The following is a 13,569-nucleotide window of genomic DNA, read 5'->3' on the forward strand; positions in this document are numbered from 1 at the left end:
AAACAAGGAATTTATGAAATTCTTGGGAAAATGGATGGACCTGAAGAATATCATCCTGAGTGAGGTAACCCAATCACAAAAGAGCACACATGGTATGCATTCTCTGATAAGTGGATAGTAGCCTACAAGATCAGAGTACACAAAGGACAAACCATAAGAAACTCAAGAAAAAGGAACACCAAAATGTGGATACTTCGTTACTTCTTAAAAGGGGAAAAAATACCCATGGAAGGAGTTGTAGAGACTAACTATGGAACAGAGACTGAAGGAAGGACAATCCAGAGACTGCTCCAACTGGGAATCCTTCCCATATTCAATCAGCAAATTTTTAAAAAGTTAAATTTTATCATAGTAAAACTTATTTATAACTAAGAATAAAGTATTGAGCTCTAAAAATGTTAACTCATAAATAATATTGAGTCAGTAAAAAAGAAACTTACATTTAGAATAGAAAATTAAAAGGAAAACAAGGTTGGAAATATTTTTCCATTTGTAGAGTATTTCTATAGCATGAATAATGTTCTAGATTCAATTCCCAGTACTACATACAGCAAACTTAGTGGCACATTACTGCAATTACAATTTTGAAAGAAGGTGATTTAAGCATTAAGCAGGAGAATAAATATCAGTGCAAAATCAATAAAAGGGTGTCAGAAAACAGAATAAAATGATTAAGACTTAAAATCTAAGTTTTTGAAGAAACAAATATCATAATTTTCTCAAATATGAACAATAGAGTACAAAATGATGACGTCCATAATGAAGAGCTGATATGTCAACAGAAATGACAAAAACTTTTGTGACAGTACTGCAGACAAAAGATACACAAATTCAAATGTTCTGGTCTATTGCATACTTTTTAGTGTACTGAATGGGTGATCTTAGTTAAGACAAAGTAATGTACATCTGAAGAGATGATTCAACAGTCAGAGCACTTCTTACTTTTGCAGATGATACAGGTGATGCAGGTTTAATTTCTGGTGTCCACATATTGGTTCACAGTCATACAATAACTTTAGGTTCAGGGTATCTGATGCTCTCTTCTGACTTACACAGGTACCAGGCATGACCTTGGTGGTTAGATGAATGCACAAACACACCCACACAGACACACACACACACACACACACACACACACACAAACACACACACATACAAACACAGAGAAAGAGACAGAGAGAGACAGAGGGAGAGACAGAGGGAAAGAGAGAGGGAGAGAGAGAGGGCAAGAAGGAGAGAGAGATGAACAAAGTTTGGAGGCCAAATATTCATGCACATGATAAAGTAAAACAAAATAAAAATACAATGTGAAATAGTTGTAGAAGTAAAAGAGAAATTAAATTTTAGTTAAAACATTCTATAAAAGTGAATCGTAAGTTCTTATAATTGCTTATGGTAGATTCTAAAATAATATTTAAGAAAAAATGAATTCTGTGTAATGTTTTCTTCAGTATAAAAGATAATTTCTCATTTTTAATGAAATCACTCCAGTGCTAATGGCAAAATAAGATTCAGTCATTATAATAAAATTAAATATTATATCCCCAAGGAACAATGATGCAATTAACCTAATACAATGTTATTAAGGAGAATATGACAATGTCTAAAAATCAGCTACAACAAAATTGTGTTTATTTCAGAATACCAGAACAACTCAATATTTGAAAATCATAGAGTACACTTGCCACCCCATCAAATTAAACAATAGAAAGTATAGCACATTAGCAGAAATGGAAAATTACTTAATAAATATCAAAATCCATGAATCATAAGACCTCTTCTAATATTAAATGTAGACCACAATACAATAGCAATGAATTCAAATCCCAAAGAATAAATAAAGTAAGAAAAATATATACAACTCTTATAAGTGTGAAATAATAAAAGCACTTAAAAAAATTAAGGGTGGTTTTCGAGACATGGTTGCTCTGTGTAATCCTGACATTCACTCTGTGGACCAGGCTGGCCTTGAACTCACCAAGATCTGTGTGCATCTGCATCCTGGATTCTGGAATTAAATGAGTTTGCCACTACTTCGTAAAAGTGCAGCAAACCACTTTTTTTTTTTAAAGATATTTTCTTTATTTACATGTCATATGATTTCTCCTTTCCCAGTTTCCCCTCGAAAACTAAAAAACAAAAAACCCCAAAAAACAACAAGAACAAAACCCTATTGCCTCCCCCTTCCCCTGTTTGCCACTCTCCCCCCCTCACTTATTGGCCCTGGCATTCCCCTAAACTAGGAAAAGCAAGCCACTTTTTAATGTGATATGAGGAGGAGAAATAAAAAAGGAGAAAGAAGAGGAGGAAAAGAAAGGAGTGGGAGGGGATGAAGGGAGGAGAAATTGGGAGGAGAATTGTACTTTTGTTTTGTTTTTCTTTTCTTTTATTGGCTATTTTCTTTATTTACATTTCAAATGTTATCTCCTTTCCCTGTTGGTCTCTCCTCAGGGAAACCCTCTATCACATCACCCCTTCCCCTGCCCCACCCACTCACCTACCCACTCCTGCCTCTCTGCCCGGGCATTTCCCTACACTGGGGCATCAAGCCTGCATAGGACCAACGGTGTCTCCTCCCATTGATGTCCCGCAAGGCCATTTGGGACTCCTTCATGTCCCCAATGAAGGAGTTAGAGAAAGGACTGTTCTGTGCCCCAGTGTAGGGGAATGCCAGGGCCAATAAGTGGGAGAGGGTGGGGTAGCAGGCATGCAGAGGGGGAGGCAACAGAGGTTTGTTTTTGTTGTTTTTGTTTGTTTCTTTGTTTTTTGGAGGAGAAACTGGGAAAGGAGAAATTTGCATGTAAATAAAGAAAATATCTAATAATTAAAAAAATGGACATGAAAGTGCTAATTTTAACTTTCATGTTCAGATCTCAAAGGAAGGAAGAGATGTTTTAATTACATAAATATCAAATCAAAATAAAAACCGTTAAAAGTGTTGATAGCCATTTGTATACTGAAAAGCATCTATGCAAGCTTATGGCTCAGTATTTGGTAGAATGAGATCTTGCATTATTTGTTATGGAAGGAATTTATGTATATGCATATGTATATTTCTCAATCCATAAAGTTTTTCTTGTATGAATGTTTTTGGTCCTGGAAAACAATTTAAGCCCACACCTCTCACTAAAACTTTTCACACTTGCCTGTAGTTCTTTGTGCATGGGATGGACCATGATGGATCATATCAGCATGTCAATTGGTTTTGTCATTCTTTAGCTCACATTTGAGGCAGTCATTTTGATTAAACCTCATAGGTACAAACTCTGACATTACTAGTATATCAAACTCATGAATAATTCCTTGGTCTTCTGATTCTAACAATCCTGTTTCATCTTTAAAAGGTTCTCTGATCCATTAGGTAAGACAATGTTGTAGATATATCCATTGAAACTGGGCTCTACAGGAAGGAGGCAACCAAGAGTCCTACCCAGCTAGGATGAACAATGTCAACAGCCAAGGTGACATGATAACTTTGAGTATAAAGTCATGGCTTATATACTTTGACAGTAACCAACACCTCCCTAATTGGACTTAAGACCCTATCAACAAGAAGGATTCCATGTTTAGTACTGAAAGTCTAGCTAATTACTCAGAGTTATGAAATCATACTTATTACATACTTACTGTTACTATTACTTTATTAAAACATAGTAATTGTTACTAATAATTTGCAGACATTTATTCTTCTTTCTATAAATATCCTGCAGGAAACTTCTCCTTGCAGGATAGAGACAACTATAGACCCACAACCAATTAGAGTACAAAAATATTTTCCTGGATGATTTTAATTTTAGGTAGATAATGCTGCACCTACTATTAGAGCAATCTACAGCATCTAATAATAAGCAGGTATCTTCAGGAGTTCTTTTCTTCATTGAATGCCTGTTCTTTAATTCCTTAAAGATGATTCATTTCAAATCTTGAAACATAAGCTGAAGTATGACCTTCAAGTCCTAGTTTGTATTTGGTAATGGTATTCATCACAGTGAGAGATATCATACAAATTCTTATGTACAAAGTTTTAGGTATCCCCTGGGAGTCTCAAAACATATTATCTGAGGGAAGAAATTAGTGCATATAATCTCTTGCAACTCACACTCTAGCTAGAGTTCTGATTAAAGTAAATTTATTTTCATATGTTAAACAACCTGTAGAAATGTCTCAGCATGCTTTCCTTTATGTTTACTGTGGTAAAATACTTTTAGTTTTATAAATAACTATAAAGTAATATAACATATTTTCATTTTTAAAATTAGAATTTTTTCTTAGCTTTTCAGTTATCCTCTCTACTTTTCTTTGTTATTTTATTTTTCTTTTTATGTAAAATTAGATTATTGCCTCACACATTATATCCTGATTATAGTTTCCCCTCCCTTCACTCCTCCTAGCTTCTCCATACCTCCCTTCACTCCAGAACCATTTTCATTCTGTCTCACATTTAAATAGATCAGACTTCTACAGATAACAACTTATTCTGACAAACTAAACTTAACAAGACAAAGCAAAATCCTTCATGAAGTTGGGCAAGGCAATGGAACTGAAGAAAAAGTCCTAAGTGAAGGCACAAAAATCTCACTTGTGCTTACACTCAGATGTCTCATAAAAATACTAAGCTAAATGCTTTAATATATACACAGAGGACATGAATTAGACTCAGGTAAGCCTTTGATTGCTGCTTCAGTCTCTGTGAGTTCATATTGCCTTGCTTAATATTCTTTGACTACAGTAAATAATTGTTTTTATCTTTATAGAAAGAATTTTGGCTTAAACATGGTTATCTTTATATAGTTATTCTGTTTGTGATATATAGTATCTTATTGAGTTATTAATCTCTTATCAATTTTCTGGATTCTGTTGCCATTAGGTTTTCAAATTACTTTTATTCACATTTCTGTTCTTTCTGAAAATCCCAATCCAATTTAAGAGGATTTGACCCAATATAATTAACAATGATAGACATGAAAATAAAGACTATATTGAAGATATGGCTCAAAAGGTTAAAGTGTCTGGTGAGCAGGCATAAAGACCTGGTTTTGGATGTCTAGCACCCACTTAAGAAACTGTGCATCCCAGTGTACATATGTACCTTAGCACCAAAGAGAGGACAGGGATTGACTAGGGTCTCCATGGAAAAATATCCCATTAAAAACTAGAGCATTCTGTTGTCAATAATAAATCACATATAACAAAATTATATGTGAAAGTGATTTGAGGATGACATACTAAAGTTAATTGACCCATATCTACATGAGGAATTGTAAGACATATAAACACAAACTCACAAAATTTAAAAAAATACAACAAAATAAAGAAAAAACAGTGGAATATAAATTAACTTCTGATAAAATGTCTATCATGTACACTCAAAAGTAATGAATATTGTCCAGGTTTCAGGAAAGGGCAAAGTCCTCAATACTGGCAGATATGCAAATTATCATTATAAAAAAGAACATGGAGCTGTTTTATTAATTATCCTGGTAAATCCTGTTATGCCATGTTTAGTTATTTATTGAAGGGAGATATTATATTAGCATATCAGAGTTTTTTCTGAAACCTTGTAATTGTGACTCTAGTCTAAATATCTAAGACATGTCAGTGGAGGTGTCCATTAATGGATGATTTCATGAATAAAATTCATGCTATATATGGCTTGAATTATTACATGAGATATAATGACAAGAATAGTTATTATATATTGATCAAAGATATAAATATAATTTATTTGGTATGTCTCCATCTCTAACACCATTTTGAAACATAGACAGGTGATAATTATGTATTGTTTATGGACAGTGTGATGCAGGGACAAAAGATAAAACAATATCAATAAGCACCTATATCAAAAAAGTATTTAAAATTCTGATTTAGTCCTCAACCTTACTTTCCTTTTTTCCAGGATATTTTGGCAATGTCCACTGATATGTTATGATTAGGTCTTACCTCTGACTTGAGCTTTTAACTGGCAGCATATCCAGTGGACCCTTTGTAGGAGGTCCCATGATTTGTAGACTGAACAATTTAATTTGGTTTTTATTTAGTTCTTTATTATATCATCTGTCCTCCCAATTTCCTCATATTCTTCTGTAATCTCTTTAAGCAATTTCTCAATGTTATTTTACAGTCCTTGTTTGCTAAATTCAATTAGAGATAATTTTAGATCCACTTTAGGGGCTCTGTTTTGATTAAGGTGGTATTTCCTACTCATCACATCAAAGGTTTTTTATTTTCCCTTTTTGTCTTTCATACTGAATACTTTTGAAAATAAGTTAAGTCAAATTTGAACATGCAATGATTTCCCTTTAGAAAGTTCTTGCACTTTCCACATCAGGTAGATTTAATGGGAATTTTACTACTTCTTTATCTTCAAGACCTGTTGAGGGTCACACTAAATTTATGCTACTAATAGTTTTCTTAACTCTCCCAGTAAAGCAATTAGTAAGTGATTACTGTGAAAAAATACCATTCTAGAATTTTTTCCCTGTCTTCTAATATATTTAGTGTGACTGGGGTACCCCTAGACATTGTTTGGGGAGTACACGATCTCCTTTTGTTTTCTATATCATATGTTGTTGTATGGTTTTCCCTTGAAAAGGAGTGAAAATGGTGCCAAATCTGAATTGTGCCTTTATTTACTAATACTGACATAGTTAATTAATAGGACATGGAAGAAATACTTTGTTATTTTCTGCAACCTTCTCAGAAGATGCAAACTCCAAATAAATAACTTAGATTCTGAGAAGTATTGTTCTTACTCTCATAGTACATAACACCTCAATGAGGAATGTTTTCCAAAAAATATATTTAGTATATATTACTACCTAAAAAATGGGTTAATAATAGTTTATCTAATATATGCATATATATATGTATGTGTATATATATATGTCTATATCTGTATATATGCATATATATGAAAATATATATACATATATAAATATATTTTCTTATAAAATAGTATATATATGTATGTGTGTGTTTGCATATGTGTGTGTGTGTGTGTGTGTGTGTATGTGCATGTGTTTATGTGTGTGTTCTGAGACAGAGTCTTGTATTTTAACTTCCCTTCAATTCTCATGGGAGCCCTATCAGCCCTTGAATTTATAGTCCTCCTTTCACAGTCTCTTAAATATATGGCAGTAGAGGCCCTAGCAAAAATGATGCATTTCTATTTAAAAAACTAAAGTGTAAACTTTAATGTATTATGTGGCATTGCTCATGGGAATCACAAAGATTGGAAATAATAAATAAAATCCTCGACATTCATTGTTGTCCTTTCCTAAAGTGTATGTAATTTGTGAATGAAATGAGAGTAGATGAAAGAAATTTCTCAACTTCAGAATTCAGCAGTGAGTTTAGAAATTGAAATATCTCTCAATCTAATATGACAAGAATTGGCATTACCTAGTCATTTTGTGTTTATCAATTACAGGATTGTTTCACTAAAAACTCTATTGAGGTCTGCTTTTGTGCTCTCAGTGAAATGAAAATAGAATTCTATGTACCTACCTATTGCATTAAGTCTACTTAGCATTTTGTACTAAATTGTCAGTTTTTGCTTCTTTTATAATGCTACTTTTTAACTAATTAATTTATTTACTTTATATCAGAACTGTGGTTTCCCCTTCCTTGTCTCCTTTAGTCCTCCACCCTTATCTACTCCTCCATTTCAGAAAAGGGGAGGCCTCCCATGGATTTCAACCAGTCTTAGCTTATCAAATTGCAGTATGACTAGAAACATCCTCTCCTATTGACGCTTGAGGAAGCAGCCCAAAGAATAATTATTAATTTTTCATATATTTTTATTGAGAGAAAGACACACATACACACACACACACACAGAGAGAGAGAGAGAGAGAGAGAGAGAGAAAGAGAGAGAGAGAGAATCATGTATATGCCACAGCATACTTGTTGGAATTAGAGAACAACTTGGAGAGGTCAGTTCACTATTCTCACCATGGGAATTCCAGGAATTAAACTGGCTTGGTAGTCAAAGAATTTGCACACTGAACTATCTCCCTGGCCTTGATGCTTTTTCTTACTGTCCAACTGCTAAGCCTCTTAGAAAACAAAGTCATGTCTACATCCCCAGCTTTTCTAGTGTTAAGTCAGTTTCAGACTCAGGCCTTTTTCTATGTGAATCAAATCAAATCAAAGTAGCTTCCATTACATCCTTCTCCCAAGAGCTGAAAGAACCCAGAGGAAGAGGAGCCAGAAAGAGAACAGGAGATATAGGGGATGGAAGTCACTGAGCAAACAAGGTCCTCTTATTCAACAAGAGTAAAGATCATATGAACTCAAAGAAATGCAAGCATTATGTAAGGGCCTGAATAAGTCTGTACTAGGTCCTCAGAACTTATATATGGCTTCCAATTTAGTGTTTTTTATGGTACTGCTGAATGTATGATTAAGTAGGTCTTTGTTTCATGTGCCTTTTCTTGGCCCATTTATCTTTGATTTATTTATCTTATCCAACTTCAATATGATGGATTTATTTCATCTTATTTTAACTTGTTATTTTATAATATACCAAAAATATATATTCAATAAAAGATATAAATCAGTTTCATGTTCCTGAAATTATTTTTTACTTTCTTTCTTATCTCAGTCTTTATTGTTCTATTATTGGAATAATGCACCATGATTAAGGCAACTTACAGAAATGACCTTTAGTTGTGGGCTTGCTTACAATTCCAAATGTGTAAACAAACAGAATAGTGGTCATTACAACAGAAGTCTGGAAGAGGTAGCAGTGGAGGAATACCTGATAGAGATCATCTGATCCATAGGCATGAAAGAATGCAAATGGAAACCTCCTAGGACCCCCACAACAAGCCCATGGAACACAACAAGACTTACTAATCCTTCCCCCTAAATAGTTATATTAACTAGAGACAATCAATTCAACTATGTTAGGCTATGATGGTTCCTCTCATTTAAAACACTCATTACTATCTCCACTACAGTCTCTATACATAGAGAGATGCCCTCTGTTCATGCATATTAATCAATTCTGTTGAAAGATATTCTTTAAAAATTTGTTAATATGTCTAAGTTGTCATAAATGAAACAGTCCTGGTAGACACAACAATGAAATGTCAGAATGATAGCAACAAATTTTGTGTGGAGTTTTCTATTTAAACTTGCTGAAAACTTCTACAGAGATTTTTTGATTTATACCTTCATTGAATATTATTAAGTACCTGAGAACTGTTTCTTCTCCTTTCATGAATGAATAGCTCTAGAAATTAACAGATTAGTTTCAATACTGTGTAATTTTAATTCATATTTTGGGTCTTTTACCACTTCCCAAATTCTAAATCTCTAATAGTCTAACAAGTTCCCCCAACAGACTTATAGAAATTTCTCATATATTGAAACCTATAATGCTGCTAACATAAATAAGACAGGTAAAGACTCTCCTAGGGTAACTATAAAGAGAGAGAAAGACACACAAGTAAAGTCAAAGTCAAACTGTCATTGCTTTTAGTATCTCTCTTAATGCAGATGTACCACTGTATGAAACTGGAAAAGTTGGATGCTTTGAAGAATGTAGAAGGGCATTTTTATGAAGCTGAATTACAAGATATAGCACCAAGTAAATTTGAGTATTCTCATTAAGAGTGTGAAAATGGAGAACATGTTTCCATCTTCAAACTAAAAACTCTGGTTTTGTTTTGCTTTCATAGATAAAATAATATTCACACATTTATTTACTGAACAATTTCTGTACTCCAGTTGTGCATCTAAGATAAAAGAAATATGAAATATCAAAATTAATAACTCTCTGACCTTTACAGCTACCAATTTCCAAGGGATGTATAAAAACAGTTACTTTCTGAATTTATGGAATTTTTAGACATAGATGTGTGTGGATAGAATAGAGAAAATGGCCGTTTGACTCTGCTATCCCTATAATTCCACATATGAGATTAATAAAATCTATGTTTAAGAACATAGAAGTGATCTTAGTTAACTGATATAATAGATAAATGCCTCTGGGTGAATCCAGGAGACTATTTCCTAGAAGGATTTATTGCAAGAACGGCCTTCTCTCAGGGAGGGCAGTAGTTCCTGGAAGAGACGGGCAAATGTGTACAGGGCAAGACCTGTTGTTTTCCTTATGCAACTTTACATTTGGCTGCTGAGTGCATCTATTCTATTGTTACTGCTGGTGCCAACTATTATTCTCAGAAGAACCAGGGTTTTGTTTGTTTGTTTGTTTGTTTGTTTGTTTCTTTGGCTGTTTTTTGTTTTGTTTTGTTTTGTTTTGTCTTTGTTTTTGTTTTGGTGGAGTTAATTTTTGCTTTTCTTTTTGACATTCCACTGTGGACAGAAGACTCTTAGCTCCTGACAAATCCTTGAAGCCTTAGGCACTAGAATGAGACTATTGAGGCATTTATGCTTGAATACTAAGAAACTATGGGGTTCCCAGGCACTCTAGCATCAGAAAAAGAGTTTTGTACTATGTAGTTCATATAAGGTAATGTCACCTTTTTTTTTTCCTTTTTATCTATCTGGGTTTTTTTTCTTTCTCTGTGTCTCTGTCTCTCTATGTCTCTGTCTCTCTTTCTTTCCCCCTCTTTCTCCTTCTTTCTCTCCCTGAGACAGATTTGCTCTGTATAGCTTTGGTTGATTTGGAACATACTCTGTAGACATGTAGACTAGGTTGGCTTCAAACTCTAATATCTACCTGTCTCTGCCTCCCAAGTGCTAGGAATAAAGGCAGGTGCCACCATTGAATGGCACATGAATCTTCTTTTGATAAGTATTTATTCTGTGAATTCTTTTCCTCCAGAGGACACTGACTAACAAGGATTGACAATCTCAATTTAATTTCAGAGCTACTATTGGTTGTTCATGTAGCAGTTTACCTCCTGGCATATTTCAGTTACAGATTCTCATGTATGGTTGACACTTCTATTCAACTGAATTGAAAGTAAGTAGAATCAAATTTTCCTTTCCTCTCAGGAAACCAAGAAAGGAAAATAGAGTTTAATATCTCATTGTTCCAGAACTTTCTTCCTACTGTGAATGATGTCACTGGGACACCAAACATGGATTTTTAAAAGCTGCTAACATTACATCAAAGATGTTGGAAAAAAAACCCATGGATTGTGACAGTGTGGGAGAAGCTTTGAGTAAAGCTTTGCGTATTTGAGTTCATGACGTTTATATGAAATGAGGAAATGTTGTATTAGTTAGGAAGTCACTTGGTCAACAAAGCCATAAACAATATTAAAATGACAAAGGGCCCTATAGAAGACAGTTTTAATTGATACAATATGATTCATATCGGTGATGTTCTCAAGTACATAGAAGGCAAAGTTATTAACACATTTTGATAAAATGAGCTAAATATGTAAAATATTCTATAAAAGCAAAGGTCGAAGCTCCCTAATTATGAAATACCATTCACTCTGACAAGTTAGATAATATAACTGTACATGAAGTGAAATTTTAATGAATCAAAACCAGTGTTTAGGTGTGACAAAACAGTTACTGCTGAAAATAAGAATCGGTGTTTAGAATGAACAGGTACTGATCATTGTAGTCCTCATGTCTCTAAGCAAACTATTACAAAAATAGTAAAATAAAATATCAAACACTGATTTTCTCAAGAGCCCCAGAGGCCAAAAGAATAGATTCCTGGTATCACTAAAGTGAAGTTAGTATTTCTTCCTAAATAGTCTGAGGAGAAAACTTATCTACACCTGTTGTTCCAATATGCTTATGCTGCTGGTAGGAGATCCTGTCCATAGCCTGGGAGATAGCTCACACTTACCATGCCCTATACCTGATCTCTTCTAGTGTGTCTGTAATTGCAAGAAGTTTACAGAACACCAAATAGACTGAACCAGAAAAGAAAATCTCCCTGTAACACAATAATCAAAATACTAGAAACATGTAGAAAAAAAGAAAGACTATTAAAAGCTGCAAGTGAAAAAGGTCAAATAAAATATAAAGGCAGACATACTAGAATTACATATAACTTCTCAGCAGAGACAGTAAAAGACAGAAGGAATTGAAAAGACAGACAGACATGAAAAAACACCTCACCAAAGATGTTGTAGACTCTAAGGGACTACAAATACCAGCACACCAAAAGTTTCAGTCACCATAATTAGAGAACAAGATATTCCATGACAAAGGCATTCCTACACAGTATCTATCCATAAAACTCAGTACCAAAGAAGGTACTAGAAGGAAAACTTCAACCCAAAGAAATAAACTACAACCATGAAAACACAAGAAATAAGTAATTTCACATCAGCAAAATCAGAAGAAGGAAAGTACACTACACTCACACGCACACACACACACACACACACACACACACACAAATATATTACCATCATCATCACCAGCAAAATAGAAGGAATTAACAATCATTGCTTATTAATATCTTTAAATATTTATGGATCCAATTATCCAATTTCCTATATTAAAAAAAAAAAACCAGGCTAACAGAATGGACCATCTGTTTGTTGTATGCAGCAACAAAGCAGGATACATCCTTTTGCTGGATAAAAAATGCACCTCAACAGCAAAGAAAGTCATTAGCTAAGAGTGAAGGCTAGAAAAATGTTTTTCAGTAAATGTACCCAGGAAGCAAGCTGGTGTAGTAATTCTAATAACCAATAAAGTAGACTTCCAATCAAAATTAATCAAAAGAGACAGGAGGGAGTATTACTTCATACTCAACAAATGAATCTTAGTTCTGAACATCTATGTCCCCAAATCAAGGTCACCCACCTTTATAAAAAAATATTCCTAAAACTTAAATTATAAGTGAAATCCCATATAGTAGTGGTATAAGACCTCAATATTTTAGTCTCACAAATGAATAGAACAACTAGATAAAAATTAAACCTAAACATAATGGAGCTAAGAGACATGGCTTAAATAGAGCTAACAGATATCTACAGAACATTTCACCTAAGCACAAAAGATTATCACTTCTTCATAGCACCTCATGGAACTTTCTCTAAAATTGATCACATACTCAGTCACAAAGAAAATCTCAACAGATAGGAGAAAATTGAAATAATCCTCAGTATCCTATTAAACACCTTGGATTAAAGCTAGATTTCTATAAGAGAAACGACAGACAGCATGCAAACTCATGGGAACTAAACAAATAACTACTGCTTGACCAATTGTTCAAGAAAGAAAAAGAAAGATTTAATAGAATTCAATACAGATTAATGTATGACACACTCAAGTTTATGAGACACAATAAAAACATTTCTAAGAGAAAGTCCATAGCTGTAAGTAAACTCATTTAGGACTTAGAGAGATCTTATACTAGCAACTCAGCAGCACATTTGAAAGTTGTAGAACAAAAGAATCAAATATACTAAAGAGGAGTAGAAACAGGAAATAATCAAACTCAAGTCTGAAAGCAATAAAATAGAAACAAAGAAAACAATACAAAGTAGCAATGGAAACAAAACAACCAAAAAAGAGTGGGTTCTCTGAGATAATAATTAGGGTGAACAAACCTTTATCTAAACTAACAAAAGATGAGGAAATTTAGCTCATACTTACAAAACCTGTACTCCATAA

The sequence above is a fragment of the Mastomys coucha genome, unplaced genomic scaffold, assembly GCF_008632895.1.
Source record: "Mastomys coucha isolate ucsf_1 unplaced genomic scaffold, UCSF_Mcou_1 pScaffold15, whole genome shotgun sequence".
NCBI classification, from domain to species: domain Eukaryota; kingdom Metazoa; phylum Chordata; class Mammalia; order Rodentia; family Muridae; genus Mastomys; species Mastomys coucha.